This window comes from Arvicola amphibius, chromosome 2 (genome assembly GCF_903992535.2).
Source record: "Arvicola amphibius chromosome 2, mArvAmp1.2, whole genome shotgun sequence".
NCBI lineage: Eukaryota > Metazoa > Chordata > Mammalia > Rodentia > Cricetidae > Arvicola > Arvicola amphibius.
The window spans coordinates 128,361,472-128,377,831 of NC_052048.2; the positions used below are offsets into that span (position 1 = coordinate 128,361,472).

The 16,360-nt window shown below is 45.1% G+C and overlaps 1 non-coding gene across 1 annotated transcript; it reads left to right on the forward strand.

The window, feature by feature from the left end:
- Positions 1-1,274: 1,274 nt before the first annotated feature.
- LOC119808576 lies at positions 1,275-1,410 on the forward strand. The gene has a single exon (XR_005284499.1). It is a non-coding gene; the product is annotated as a small nucleolar RNA SNORA2/SNORA34 family (small nucleolar RNA).
- Positions 1,411-16,360: the final 14,950 nt, after the last annotated feature.

Genomic DNA, 16,360 nt, shown 5'->3' on the forward strand with positions numbered 1-16,360 from the left:
TTCCTGGCCTCTCGGACCCAAAATAATTACATAGAAGCTATATTAATTACAACACTGTTTGGCCAATAGCTTATGCTTCTTATTTACTAACTCTTACATCGTAAATTAACCTATAATTCTTGTCTGTGTTAGCCACATGTCTTAGTACCTTTTATCAGTGAGGCATTCTCATCTTGCTTCCTCTGCATCTGGGTGACGACTGCAGATTGAGCCTTTCCTTTTCCCAGAATTCTCCTGTTCTGGTCGACTCACCTATACTTCCTGCCTGGCTACTGGCCAATCAGAATTCTATTAAACCAATACAAGTTACAAATCTTTACAGGGTACAAGACCATCATCCCACAGAAAGGTTTCCTGGAGGAGGCAAAATGTGCTCAGACCTGCAGAATCCTTAGACACTACAAAGTTCTGTGAGTAGACAAAGGCCACCCTGTTGGTTGGGGGTAGGGTCAACAAGTAAGGGCATTTCAAAGTCCAAAATGGCTCCAACTGCCATCTTGTGGGACACAGAAAAGCTCCCCCACCATTTCTCCTGCTAATAGGAGTGTTGAATTTGTCGACATGGTACGAGTCTGGGCTGGTCTCATTTGAGCTTTTCTGTACTTTGAAGAGTGTTGATGGAGGACTCTCGTTGGTCAATAAAAAAACTGCCTTGGCTTTTTGATAGGGCAAGATTTAGGTGGGTGGAGTAGACAGAACAGAATGCTGGGAAGAGGGAAGTGAGGCAGATGCCTCAAGCAGTCGCCATGACACTCCTCTCTGAGATGGATGCAGGCTAGAATCTTCCCAGTAAGCCACTTCTCGTGGTGCTACACAAGTTACTAAAATTGGGTTAATCAAGATATGAGAATTAGACAATAAGAGGCTGGAACTAATGGGCCAGGCAGTGTTTAAATGAATACAGTTTGTGTGTTGTTATTTCGGGGCATAAGCTAGCCATGCGGCCGGGAGCTGGGTGGCAGGAACACAGCCCACAGCTCATCACTACAGAATGGCGCCCAACGTTGGGCATGCCGGAGCCTGGCGGGACAAAAAGCAGGCCTGCCCGCAGCTCCTCACTACAGGGTGTAGTGCAGGAGGAACGTGGGGTAGGACATGTCTTGTTTTCTTTGGTGGTGGGGCCAGATCTGACTGAGGCAGGCAGAAAGACCCCTCAGATGGCCAGCCATTGGGTAGCACTGCCATGGGCTTCCCACAGGCTTGTGCCATTTATTATTATTGCACACTTTGGACTTAACAAGACACCATGATCTCTTAGGAGAATAAAATAACAAATGGCTTTAACTGGACACTAGAAGTTACACTGTAGCTATTGGTCTCAAGCAGAGGCCTGAAGAGCTATCTTCCTGCAGATCACAGCTATTCTGGAACCTCAGTAGAGAATGACTATTTTGTTTGGAAGAAACAACTCCCTGTTTAAAAAAATAAAGAATAAAATAACACAAATTTATTTATTGCCTTAGAATTCCTTGGTCAGAAGCCAGCCTGGATGTCCTGCAGGGTACAATTTTGTCTGGATGCCTGGGGGTAGAATCCATTTTCTTAACTCTCCCATCTTCTAGTGGCATGCTATGTTCCTTCTTAAATGCCTCCTTCCATCTTTAAAGCTAGGGGACTATCTAGTCTCTCTCCACTCTCATTGCTGTAACGTTCTCTTCAACATATAGCTCTCAGTTGAAAGGCTCTACATCAGTTTCTTTTTGTTACTGTAATGAACAGTTGGACTTTATAAGCAAAGAGGATGGTCGAGCTCACAGTTCTGGAGGTTCCAGGGCATGGCACCACCATTCCATGGCTCTAGCGGAAATGTCATGGTAGGTGACAGGAACATGTATGTAAGGGGAAAAAAAATCACACCACCAAACAGCAAAGCTGACAATTTAGAGATCGAATGCAGGTTTCTATAACTGGTTCTAGTGAGAATTCACTTCAGGACCTCCATGCTCCCGAGGGCAGCACTTCCAGGGACATAAGAACCCTCTAGCAGACCCTGCTTCTTCTATAAAGTTTCTATTTTCCAGGATGGCCACAAGCTTTCAACACATGGAGTGTACTAGGGGACACACACATTCAAATTACAACAGGACCCTGAGATTTCATGGATCACCCTGCCTCATCCAGAATACAACCTTTTCATCTGAAAGGCAGTCAGGTAGCAGCCTTATTTGGGGGAAAATTCATTTACATGTTTGGGGGATTGTGGTGTAGACCTGTTTCAGGGGAATACGACCACAACTACCACAATTTTAACTGTCTGATGACCTGTTTTATAATGTTGAGTACCCTTGGATATTGTATCTGAATCCTTATCCCAGGCCTCCCAAACATGGTGGGGGCTCTGTGGGGAGCAGTGTTTTCCCCCACTATAGCTGTCAAAATGGTTGTTGATGGAGTAGGAAGAAGAAGAGCCTTCATGTTTGGCTTCAGCCTCCCCACTGGACAGTTTCCACGGCACCTCCATCCTGTGATCCTGTAGAGAAATATTGTCACCTTTCCCATCTTGTCCCTGCTTCAAACCCAGTTCTCTGACTCCTAACACTTTGCTCTCTCTCTAATGCTATTCCTCCCAAGTAGGTAAATTCTAGTTCCTTTTGCTTTTTACTCTTATATAAAAAGGGCTGAGGCAAGGGAGGGATGAAGTGCCGACTCATCCTGGCCCCGGTAGTACAGACACATCAAAGAATGTCAAAACCCTCTTCCGCCAGGAAACCAGAGCTTGGATTACATCATTCTGCAGCACATCGCTAAGCAACTGTGGGATCAACATCTGTTTCCATGGAGATGTCACATCATCACCACTGGCCAGGCAGGGTGGAGAAATACATAGGAAGAAATGAATAGGCCAAGCTGTGTCACAGGATGGCAAAGACCTTGTCATCTTTGTGGGCAGGAAGGAAAAGGTATCATCACGGTGGAAGGTGGACAAGAGTGAGAGAAACTGCAATGAGCAAGAGGAGAGCAGACATCAGATGTCGAGTGGGATCCGGCAGGAGTCCCCAGCCACCTGGCATCACCGGACCCAACTCTCTTATGACGTGGCAGTAGCTGAGCACCTTGGTCCCTTGATGATCTTGTTCAAAGGCTCGTCACAGGATGCAGGTCCTGGGACTCCCTGCCCTGGACTTGCCCTGCAAGCAGGGAAGACACTAGAGACCGCCGGTGCCTTCTTTAGGCTTAAGTGGTCCTTGCTCCTCTGGCTCCATCCCTAGTTCTGCTCTGCCTTGCACAGTTCCTTCCAGGGATGGAGGCTCCCACCCACTGTTGACAGACCCTGCAATTGTCAGGTGTGGCCACTCACGAAGACGCTGCAGGGATGAAAAGAAACATTTTTGCTATGTGCCAGGTGCTATGCTACCTGTGCTGCGAGCTGTTGCCATCAAGCTTCAGATTCTGCCTGTGGGATAGGACTCCTCCATCCTTCGGTCAAAGCACCGAGACCCAGAGGGGCTTGAACTCAGCTACAGAGTAGCAGTGGAAGGCTGACCAGAAAACCTCCTGCACCAACTATTGGAGACACCATATCATCAGTACCACCAACACTGGCCAAAGCCTCTCAGACCCAGAATGAGGCCAGGGACAACCTTTTATCCCCACCCAGAAGGGACTAAACTCAGAAGTTTCTTGCCCTCCCAAGGCCTTGGTGAGTGGGGCGGAGAATAAGCCATGCACATTCAGAGCCTGAAGAGGGGAGCAAGGCTTGAAGTGCAAAGAGGAAGTGATAAACGCAGTGGCAGAATGCATCTGAGCAGATCCTAGCCGCCCCTTCAACAAGCCTGTCCCTGTCACAGACAGGTCCACACAGGGAGGGGAGATGAGCTTGGGATTCAGCCTTGGTGGGAAGTTTGAAATGAACAGAGTTGAATCTAAAATACTGAACAGATGATAGAAGGGGGGGCAAAAAATAATGTCCACGATAACATGGAGAGACACCATAGGAAGATTTTTATATATTAAAGGCGGGGAGGCAGAAAGACGAGAGAGACAGAGGCAGATAGAGGTTGTATGTGGCCTGAATTATAACCCGATTGCCGGGGAAGACATAGCAACGGAGAAAAGTAAAAATCAAGAGTTTCCTGCATTCAGCATCATTTTTATAGGGCTCCTCCGTGTTGATAAGCAGGCTAGACAATTGGCTTTAACTCCCATGGGTGCAGGTACCACAAATGAGTTGCAGTTAGTACATCCATTTCCCTGCTGGTGAACACTGGGGTGGTTCCAGGTTTGTCTGGGAACTTCTTCGCTCCTCTCTCTTTGTGGCCAGTTTTTTTGGGCTCCCTACTTGACAGTGGAAATTGCTAGGCAAGAAACGGGTAGAAGTCCGGTTTTGTGGGACTGTATAAACATAATTGATTTTAACCTGTGCCTTCCCCGCTGTGATAAAAGCGATCCTTTAAAGTCCTCACCCACTTGGTAGGGTTGGATTAGACATTTTTGCTGATCAGTGTGAAGATCCTCTCCCAGTGGTCTTAGTTTGCTTTTTGGTGAACAGAAAGAGACCATTTCTCCAGTTGGGTTCCTTTCTGTTAATCTTTTGTTCAGTTGTGGTATTTGTTTTTTCCTTTGTAATCTGGATAGTAGTTCTTTTAGGCAGGGGTTACAGGTTAAGTATTTTTTATTCAACATGTGGTGTGTGTTTTGCTTTGCTTTTGAGTTTTTCAGGCAAAGTAAATGCTAAGTTTGAATATAGTCAAAATTCTTAGTTGTTCTCTGAAATTTGGGCTCTCTGGGCCTTGCTTAAAAATTTCCTTTCCTGGGACTGGAGAGATGTCTTAGCAGTGAAGAGCACTTGCTGCTCTTAACCCAGGTTTGGTTCCCATCAACACATGGTAGTTCACAAAGCTCTGAATTTCAGTTTCGGGGAACCTAAACTCCTCCATAGCCTCCCTGGGCACCAGACAAACACATGGTACACATACACACGTGCAAGAAAACACTCATGCACATAAAATAAAAACAAATAAATCTAAAAATATTTTAAAATTATGTTCTGTCTCAATGTGACATAGATAATCTCCTGGCACATTTATAAGCCCTGTTTTTTTATATTTGGATTTTTAATTCATCTAAAAATTACCTTTTAATGGGGCAGAAAATGAATTTCATTTTTCTCCCTTCAAATAACCAAAAATATCTGTCCTTTCACACTGACTTGCAATGACACTTCTGGAATACGTCATGTCCACGTGACTATGTGCTTGTCCCTGTGCCATCAGGAATTCTGTAATTACGATGCTTAACGCCAACCATCCCTCTTCCAGGCACCTGCAGTCATTCCTCCTGGGGTCTTCCAGCTGGATCCCACCACTGGTTTCTCAGGCTCCATGAAAAGAATGCAGTTTTGATTAGACTTTCACAGGAAGTATGGACAATGAAGGGATCGTCGGTTAACATGGTTGGTTGTTTCATTTTCCCGCCTGTGGCTTATCTTTTCTTTTTCTGTGCCTTTCAATGACTTTCTTTTTTAATGTGATGATGGGAGATCAGGTCCAGGGCCTTGTGTAAGCCAGGCAGTTACTACAACACTGATCTATGTCGCTAGCTCCTAACAACAGTTTTTTTTGTTGCTGCTGTTGTTTGGCTTCCTCTGGTGTGAACTGGTTTGGTGGGGCTTTGGGGGGAGGGGGACTTTGTTTGTTTGTTTGTTTGTTTGTTTGAGAGACAAACACTCCAGACAGGCCTCAAACTCCTTCTGCAGCCAAAGATGACCTTTAATTTCTGATCCCCGTGCATCCACCGCCCTAGGACTGCAACTACAGGCTTGTACCACCATGCCCAGCCACCAAGAAAGTATTATTATACTTACATGTATACTTTGTATTATCTTTGTTATACTTATTGCCAATTAAATTAAATTAACCAATAAAATTAAATATTTTCTGTTTTGACAGATGTGCTGAGGCAGAGGGATTGTTTGAAGTACTAGACCAGCTTGGGCTATGTAGTAGTACCTGGTCAGCCTGAGCAAGATCCTGTTCTCCTTACCCCCAAAGAAACAATCCCGCTGTGCATAAAGTTCGTAAGGGACAGTGTGGTTCACCAGCCAGCACAAGTCTCCAAGCCTCTTCCACTGTGTGAAGTGTACTAAAAAGGGCAGCTCAGCTAGGGGTAGAGAGCTCAACTTGTGTCTAGGTGTCTCGGTATCGCCATGGTCCCTGGGAGTGTGATAGGTTTCTCTGCCCCCAAGCCCCTCCCTGTCTGCCAGATGAATGTGGGGACTTCAAGATGCTTAGGGGAAGGTGGAGCCATAAGATGGGAGAGGAGAGGGGACCGAATTTATGACTCTGCCACAATTGGAACCATGTTGAGCTTGGACATGAACAAAAGGAATTTCACTGGCTGAGGTTTGATGCAGCAATTGTTGTGGCGTGAGTAATAGAACACTTGGTAAGGGGTAGCTCCTTCCAAACATATCTCTTCTACTCAGTGCTGCCGGTGAATAAAACCATATGTAAATATTGCATATACACCCGTGTGTTGTTTTTGAACTAAGAAAATCCTTTAGTATCTGATAAGTTGAATTGTCAGATTCTATCACAGGGTTGTGTTATCCCAAAGGCAAGGATTTCTCCTTCCTTTCTTTTTCTATTCTCCTTCCATCCACTCTGTCCTTCTGTTTAGTTTTCTTGTCTTGCTGCCCTGGCCAGGACCTGCAGATCTCAGCGCAACTCTGATTATAATAGGAATTCGTCTACTCGTTCTTCATTAAGGCTGAAGTTGGCTAGAGCTAGGCACGAATGCCATTGTTAGTTTAAGGACATTTCCTTCTATGTCTAGGTAGCCAATAACTTTGATTGTGAATGGGGCTGAGTCATAGCAAGTTTGTTCTCTGCATCTAACAGAAATAACTTTTTTTCATTTGCTCGTGCAGTGAGTCACGTTAATTCTCCAGTTGTAATTCATCTTCACCATCGTGATCTGAACTCAGTTGTGAGAGATTTCTCTTACACGTGAATACGTTTCTTTAATACTTTGTTTAAGACTGTTGTACTCTCTGTTTATTTTATTTTGGCATTATTTATTTTTATTTTGATATTGTTGAGACAGAGATCCACCTCATTCTACCTCCTGGGTGCTGGATTAAAGGTATGCACCATCACACCAGATGAGAATTCATATTTTTAAAGGCATATCTGGTTATGGAATTTCTAAGGGGGGGGTAGAGTCTGACTAACCTATTAAGTCATTGGATGATAATTTTTTTCTAATTTATTAGGTGATGAATTTTTTAAAATATGAGTTTTTATATGTATCCTTAAACAGTATTTTATTTCTATTGTCTCTGAGTTGTTGCCTATTTTATCTTAATTCTTTAAACTTATTCACATAAATTTGTCCACACTTGTCTCCTTAAAGTCTGTTTTTTTTCTAATCTGATTTGTGGTCACACCTTCTTTCCTTGACAAATCTTGGTAGAGATTTTCCCATTTCACTCCTCGACTGACACGTGAACATAACTGAGTATTTTCCCTGATGTATGCTAGTGTTGTAAAGTATTCACTCCCACTCCGTGCTGTTGTCTCTCCCTCTACTCTACAGTAGGATGTTCTCTAGTCTCCCTTGTCTCCTTTGTAAGTTAGATATCAGTTTGATGTAGGAGTGTTTCTATCTATCTGCTGTTTCATTGGTTAATTAATAAAGAAACTGCTTGGCTTGATAGGTTAGAACATAGGTGGGTGGAGTAGACAGAACAGGATGCTGGGAGTGAGGCAGATGCCTTGGGCAATTGCCCTGCCTCTCCTCTCTGGGACAGTCGCCATGAAGCCAGCCACCAGGTCAGACATGCTGAATCTTTCCTGGTAAGACACCACTTCGTGGTGCTACACAGATTATTAGAAATGGGTTAATCAAGATGTGAGAATTAGACAATAAGAGGCTGTAACTAATGGGCCAGGCAGTGTTTAAATGAATACAGTTTGTGTGTTGTTATTCCGGGGCATAAGCTAGCCAGGCGGCCGGGAGCCGGGCGGGATGAAAAGCAGGCCTGCCTGCAGCTCCTCACTACATCAGTTCATTAACTTTTGTTTTCCCCAGTTTTCTAGTACAAATATTAAATTTCTGCCTTAGCAATAGTCCACATCTATAAAATATTTTCACAGTGAGCAGAGCATGTGACACATATGTATGAAAATGTCAGGATGAAGCCTTGGAATCTGTAGACACAAATCAAACATCTTCACTTGTTTAGTTACGGAACTTCTAACTTTGGGCCTGAGGAGCTGGTGTGGTGACACCCACTTGCCTAGCATGTGCGAGCACAGGTCTGACTTCGGTCTCTAAAACTAAGTGACATTTTCTAATAGCGTCTACAAATGTAACAATGAAAGGCACACTCTATACTGATAAGCTTTCTCCACCCAGAGCAGTTATTTTGAGATATGCACATGTTCACTCCTTTCTGTTACTCAGTGGAATGCCATGCTTCACCTTGCATGGCTGTGCTTCACCTTGCATGAGCATGCTTCACCTTGCATGAGCATGCTTCACCTTGCATGGCCCTGCTTCACCTTGCATGGCCCTGCTTCACCTTGCATGAGCATGCTTCACCTTGGTTGTCCATTCTCCTGTCAAAGGACAATTGTTACAGATAAAACTGTTAATCATGTTTGTGTACCTGTCTTTGTCACAGACACGCTTTCGTCTGCTTGAGGAAATGTCTTGGGTCACAGTGGCTAAGTCGTGTGAATGTACGCTTAGCACTTTGAGAAACTGTCAAACGAATTTCCAAAACAATCACACTATTTTATATTTATCCCCACAGCCTGTAAGGGGTCCTTCTTATCCCATGTCTTCACCATAGCTTGGAATGATCAGCATGATAGCATTTCTAAGAGAGGCATAGTGGCATCTTGTTAACAATTGGCAGGCGCCTAGTGATTCTTATAATAAATTTCTTTGCCTGTGCTTGCCTCCCAGTTTTGTAAGGTTTGATTACACTTGGTTATTTGCACTTACAGTTTTTGTTGTCACTTTGGTGCTTGTTTTCTTACTGTTGTGTTTTTGAATAATCTCTGCATTCTGTATACAAGTCCTTTATCATCTCTGCCATGCACATGTTCTGTCTCCTCCTCTCATGTGGTGTCCTCTCATTCCTGAATGGTGTCTCTTGGAAGACAGAGGTTTTCATTTTAGTGTCAAATTTATCAATGATTAATTTTACGGACTGTGCTTTCAGTATGATGTATTTTAAGATCTTTGCCTGATCCAACTATACTTGAATTTTATTCTGCCTGTGTTTTCTTCTAGATGTTTGATAATTTTAAGATCTGTGATTCAACTTGAATCTGTGGCATGTGTTACAGGCTGACATCTGTTTAATGCACACGCATGTGCAAGTATAACTGGAAAGTAGAGAACTTACTCTATTTAACTCGGCAGAGTTTCTCTTGCCGAATCTTGAAGGACTCACTTGTAAGCCCTTTCCCATTACCTCCCCTCGGAAGCTTCTGACAGAGGCTGGGGAAGGCAGATGGTGGCATCCTCCAAGATCCTCCAAGGTTGTCAACAGGCTTGAAGTGAAGTAATCCACAGCCACTCCAGAACAGATGCAAAACACTACTCTGGAGTTAAAAGACTAAAGGACCGGAACCCTAAAGTTTGGGTGAAAATTCAGTGCCCTGCAGTCATTTGATAGTGGAGAAGCATGGGGATAGTTTTGCTTCCGGCTTGCCACAAGGGATGGGCAAGAAACACACTCAGGCTAAGGCCCTTGGAGACACAAAGCAAATGCCCTTTATCTCTGAGGATGGAGGAAAGGTAAGGCAGCGAGATCTTCCTAACTCGAGAAGCCCCACAGGCATGATCCAGGTAGAAGCCATGAAAGAGAAGACCAGGAAGAATGGTGGCCTGGAACTGAGATGGTACCTCGGTGATGCTAGGGCTTGACTGCTGTGGGAGCTCCTTCCGCTCCTTCAGCCAATAGCCTTTAAGATACCAGCCCACTTGGGCATGGTCTCTTTTACTGGCTCCAGCTTGCAGCTGCTAGACTCTGTCCCTGTTCACTCAGAGGACTGTTATCTAGGACAGTGATCTGTAAGTTTGCCCTTAAATAAACAACCTTTTATTATTCATAATTCTGAACTGGTGTGGGATTATTTTGATTTCCATCATCACTTGACCAGACATGCTGAGAACCCCACCTCATCTTACGTAGCCCCACACTAAGCAATGAGAACTAAGCAACCTGTAGCTGAGGAGGACAGGTCTCCTCTGTGGTTCACTGTCTTGTCATCATCCTGTGATTAGCTGATGCTTAGCTCTTGAGACTAGCTGAAACTCTGTTGTGTATTACATTTTTTGTTTTACTTTTAAGTCAGGTTGCTGTTTGCTTACATCCTGGGTTTGGTTACAGTTTTCTATGTAGGAACTCTCTATAGCATATCTACATATGGGTGCTGCATTGGGCCAAATTCAGGTTAACAGAATGCAAAGGCAATAAACTCGCAAAGACAAGCCAATGCCCCAATTTTCTAACCTCCAGGTCGAAGCTCGTCCAGAGTACCTAGAGCCCTGCCTGAAGCCTCCTTTAGCCAAATGCTGGGAAGTTGAAGATTTGCTCTTAGGTCTTCGGGAGGGCAGAAGGCAGGAAAGCAAGGCTCTGGATTTATGCTGCCAGTGAGATCAAACATCCATCACTGATGTACCGGATGGAAAGAATCATCTCACTATGGGGATCTCAACCTGCTGGCCAGGACTGCCTGGCTTGCACTCACAGTCCCGGCTCTAAAGAACTCTGATCTGCCCCTAGTTTAGGTTTCTCTGCAGTTGCCAATCATGACAGCTCCCTTTCAGCACACGCTCGATTCTGCCACCACCACCCCACCCCTCTCTGCTTCTATGTGCTCGATCCCCCCTGGCTATACTGCAGATACTGCTGATCCAAAATACAATGCAGCACCCAAGAGATGGGCCAAACAACACCTCCAAACCTAAGTATGGATCCACTCAACAGAAAACACGCACGCAGGGTGCAAAATCAAGCCTGTACAGATAGATACAAACTGTGTTCTCTGTGTTCCTGAGTAGATGGGAGAGCAGGATGGGAGCTGGGGGTGTTACTCAGTGGTAGAGCACATGCCTAGCATGTGTGACATCCTGGATTTAGTCCCCAGCGCTGCACAAAGTGGGCATGCTGGTCCAAGTCTATAATTCCAGTACTCAGGTGGAAAAGACAGGAAAAAGAATCAGACGTTCAAAGTCATCCTTGGCTACAGAGTGAGTTTGAAGACAGTCTGGGCTACTTAGAAAATGAAACTGTATATGGGTGAGAGGAACCGAGCCAATGAGGGTGATAAGAACTGTCATTCCAGACTCTTGTCCTCCATCTGCCTCTTCGGGGAGCAAACTCTGTTATTAATGTATTATATATCCTTATTCTTCCAATTATTCTGCATACAAAATAGAATACGTATACATCGATGTATATTGAGATTACACACACACACACACTTGCAGGTTGCATTAAACTTTGGTCCCAAGTGGAGCGACTCATTCACTTGCTCATCACTTGATCATTTCAAATGGACTTAACACCAAGGAGAAAATGATGAGCAAAGGCCACCCAGTGCCTCCATGCCCAGGCTGGGGGCAGATGCAATCCATTACTGATAGCCACACACATAAAGATATTAGAACCCGAGATCTGGTGAAGAAATATAGGTGAGGGTCTGAACTGTAAATTCCCCCATCCAATAACAGTCCCGTCTGCCACTGTTTAAGGGCCAGCTGTCAGCGGGTTGACACCCCGCGCCTGTCTGTGGACATGGTCTCTGCGCATTTCTAAGCTGCTTCTGGTTAAGCACTGGAGTCGTGGTGTGACTCACAACCCTACACCATCTGCGGAAGTGGCTCACATGACTCAGCCTCCACCCACTCTGCCTGTTCCTCAGAGCTGCTTCAGAGTAACAAGACACGAAATACATTTCATGTGACTCAGGCAGAAAGGCACAGCCTGGCCTGCCTGGCCTGCCTGGCCTGCCTGGCCCACACCTACTGCCTCTCCATGACTGAGTCGTGCTAGCGGTTTCTCTGGCTTTTCAAGAACATATTCTTCAGGTGATGGATGAGTCAACAGAAAACTTAGTCTGAGATGCTAAAATAAAAAGCACCGCAGACCAGGGACTTAGCCAGCATTATTGTTCCCCACAGGCCTAAGAGCCTGTATCCAAGGGCAAGGTAGATGGAGCAAGTAGTCAACATCTTCTTGCTATGTCCTCTAATGGTAGAAGAGCTCGGGAACACTTGATGTCTCTTGCTGTTACATTTGTATGTCCCAGATAAGGTCTTGCTTTGTAGACCTAGCTGGTCTCAAATTCACCATCCTTCTGCCTCAGCCTCTCAGATGCTAAGCTCAGAAATGTGTGCCACCATACCCAGCTTCATGGTGTTTCTTTTATTCATTTATTTTAAAGTATTTTTTGCTTCTTTAAAAATTTTTTTTGTTACACATATTTATTTGGCAGGGGACGTTGGGGCAGGTGTCAGGGAGGCACAGGCACACACAACACAGTGCACATGTGGATGTCAGTGGACAACTTGCAATTGCTGTTTCTCTTCTTTCACCATGAGGTCTGGGCTTGAACTCAGATCATCAAGCTTGGCAGCAAACACATTTACTGGTGGAGCCATCTTTCCAGCCCCTACTAATCATATTCACAAGGGCTCACTCCCTCATGGCCTAACCACCTCCTCAAAGTCTCCCCTTTATATAGATAGCATCACCATGGGGGTGGGTAGAATTTTAAGGTATGGACTTGGGGGTGACACAGACGTTCAGTTTACAACAGAGATCCTCCCAATAAAAGTCACATTTGTATTGGAGGAAGCCGCTTGTTGGTTCCCGGCCACCCGGCTAGCTTAGAAATAATCACACAGAAACCGTGTTAATTAAATCACTGCATTCCCCATTAGTCTAGCTTCTTATTGGCTAACTCTTATATTAATTTAACCCATTTCTATTGATCTGTGTATCGCCACATGGCAGTGGCTTACTGGGTACTGTTCCCAGCGTCTGTCTCAGGCAGGCAGAGGATCCATGACTTCTCTCTGACTCCACCCTTCCCTGCCTAGCTAAGTTCTGCCCTGCTATAGGTCCAAAGCAGTTCTTTATTCATTAACCAATAAAAGCAACACATAGACAGAAGGACCTCCCACACCACATTTGGTTTCTGGGGTTGGGAGCTGAGCTTGCAGGGAGCTCAGCTCCATTAATTTCATCTTAAGCAGAATCCTCACTGACTACTTACTGCCAGGGAATCAATCCCAGATCTGTGACTAGTTCCCTAGCATGCCAAAGCTTGGATCTGGGCTAGTGCACCCAAGCATTTATCAGAAGTTGTACCTGCCCAAGTACCTCAAACACAGAGCTGGGCATAGCACCCCTGTTCTCCCTGAGCCCAGCTCTGCCCTCTGCCTCTGTCTCCCTGCACAGTTCCACCTTCTGCCCTGAACCTTCACCTTGACATCCTAGAATTTATTTTGGATCCACCCTTCCCTCATCCTTCTTACCTTCATCATCAGTAACTGGAGTTCTACGATGCCTCCCAATGCATGCTTCCTTCTAGACAGTGGATTTTGTCTCTGCAGGCCCTCCCTCATGTAACTGCTCATTCAAGAGTTCTTCTCTGGACTTGGCATCTGCAGCCCAGAGACTTTTCAACTCTTATGATAAATTCCTCAATACAGGCCCGGTGGCAGTTCCCCCACAAAGACCATGAGGTCCAGAAGATGACAGAAGGGGCATCCCAAGGGACAAACTGTTAAAGGGCCACTATAGGAAATATTGAGGATTGGTAAGATTGGAGAATGACTGTGCTCCAGCAATCACTAAGTACACGGGAATAAAGGCTCCACATTCTAGACCTTTCAGACTCCCACAAGATTCAGGAACCCAGTTTTGTTTATAAAACAAACTCACGTAAGAGGAGGGCCCACTTGTTCATCCCAGCCACCCAGAACTGAAATAATCACACAGAAATTGTATTAATTAAAACACTGCTTGGCCCATTAGCTCTAGCTTTTTATTGGCTAACTCATATTAATTTAACCCATTTCTATTAATTTGTATGTCGCCACATGGCAGTGGCTTACCGACAAAGATTCTAACTGGCGTCTGTCTCAGGGGGAGGATCCATGGCTTCTCTCTGACTCTGCTTTCTTCCTCCCAGAATTCAGTTCCATCTTCCCTGCCTACCTAAGTTCTGCCCCATCAACAGGCCAAGGCAGTTTCCTTATTCATTAATGGTAATTACAGCACACAGAGGGTACTCCCACATCAAACTCACATCCATGAATAGTTTCCTTGTGTCTGCCTGTTGGGCTTCTGATGTTCTGGATCTCATTTTCACTTGAGCACCATCACCCATGACAGCTGTCCTCTCTGCTAACAGCCACAGGTATGCTGTGCCCTAGAGATGGCTGTGCCCTAGAGACTAGGCTCTTTGCCATTCCATTCTCTGGGCATGGATCAATTTTCTTGTTTCTGTGCTCTTCTAGCTGATGTGCGCAGCACTGTGCTGTGCCTTGCACATCTACGTGTGCCATCCTTTCCATCTTCTTCAAGGACTTATCCCTTTGTTCCATGTCTGATTTTTGCCTCATTTGCACATTGTACCCATGTCCTAGTTCAAGACACAGCCTGATCTATTCATTATGAGGTGTGTGCATCTTCCTTGCATAACTAGAGATTAAGATGGAAGATGCTGCATCTTGGTCTCAGAGCTTACACATGGCAAGTGCCCCCAGAGACTTTTCAGGAGCTATTATATTAGAATTAAAGATCCTCCGAAATCATGTTGTGCGTGCCTGACTGCATCCCTCACCATGACATCTCACAAGACTTCTCAAAGTCCTTCCATTCTACAATGGATTTGGGTTAAAAGGGACCCAACTCCAAAAAAGAGTCATTGGGTGAGTATCATTACAGTAAGTACAATATCCAACAAGAAGAAACTCACAGGGTATTATAGCTTTATTTGTGTTGTTGTGATAAAGGAAACTCTGGTAAATATCAACTTTGGCAAGGATTTATTTCAGCATGTGGTTAGTCCATTATTAAGAGAACATCAAGGCAGAAACTCAAGCAGCTAGTGACATCACTTTCATAGTCAATAGCAGAGAGAAATGAATACATCTTACTTACTACCATTTCCTCTCATCTAACTTTTCCTTATCTTGTATAGTTTAGGAATACCCTGACTAGGGAATGGTGTCACCCATGGAGGACAAGACAATTCTCAAAAGACATACCCACAGACCAACTTGATTAAGGTAATTTCTCTCTAAAACTCTCTTCTCAGGTAATTCTAGTTACTTCAAGTTGGCAATAAAAGCTAACCAGCACAAGTTAGAAGGATTTATTACAGGTCAAGAAGATACAGTCTATCATGCGGGGAAGTCACAATAGCAGGGATATGAGGAGACTTAGCCCATTGCGACATTGTTACAGTCAGGAAGCCAAGAGGGGTGAATGCTGATACTCAACTGACACTCTTCTCTTCCTTCAACCTGGTACCCCAGCTCATGAAGCTGTGCTGCCCACTCTTCAGTTAACCCTCTCTACAAAGACCCTGATAGACACAGCGACATATTGCCATGGTAATTCTAAATTCAGTCAAATTGACAATGATTAACCATCACCATCTCTAAGGAATCCCATGAGCTGACACCAATATGATGCTGTAGCCCAAGGGTGATATCGTACAAAGTTGCAAAGGTCACCACTAACTAGATAGCTTTTCACATTTCTTTAGAGGCAACTTCTCTCTGCTCTGGACTGGTAGGCTGGTTCAGTCATAAGCACACTTGGAAAGAAAAACAACTTCAGAGAATGGACTGATAGGGTGTCTGTGTGTTTGCAAAACCAGGGTGGGCCTCTTCAGCTTCAGCTTCCTCAGCTACCCAGGCCTCTGCACCCCCCCCCAGCTCCTCCCAGCCCCCACTGGCCGGCTGTGAGGTGGAGGTCAGCTCCGAGGAAGCTCTCTGAGTCACTGTCTGAGCTTCATCCTAATGCGCTCTGCAGGCCTTGTCAATTGCAACTGGGCCCACTTCTTGCTCTGCAGCCTCCTCGTTTATGGCTGAAAACATCTGTGTGAAAACAGGTTCTGCCAAAGCAGTTGCTCCCAGCCCTGCTTCTCTGCACCTGAAGTGCTGGGCCCCTTCCGGCTGTTTATGACTGTTTGCTGTGGAAACGGCTGGATTCATGGCCCAAGAGGGAGCAGGTGCAGAGGGAGCCGGGAGAGCAAATGAGTTCATGAGAATCTCTGTGCCTGCTTCCCATTGATGAGCAGGGACCACAAGGCAGCCCGATCCCCTGAAGGAGGATGCAGGCAGAAGAAAACCCAGGGGAGTGAGCTGGATATGAAAT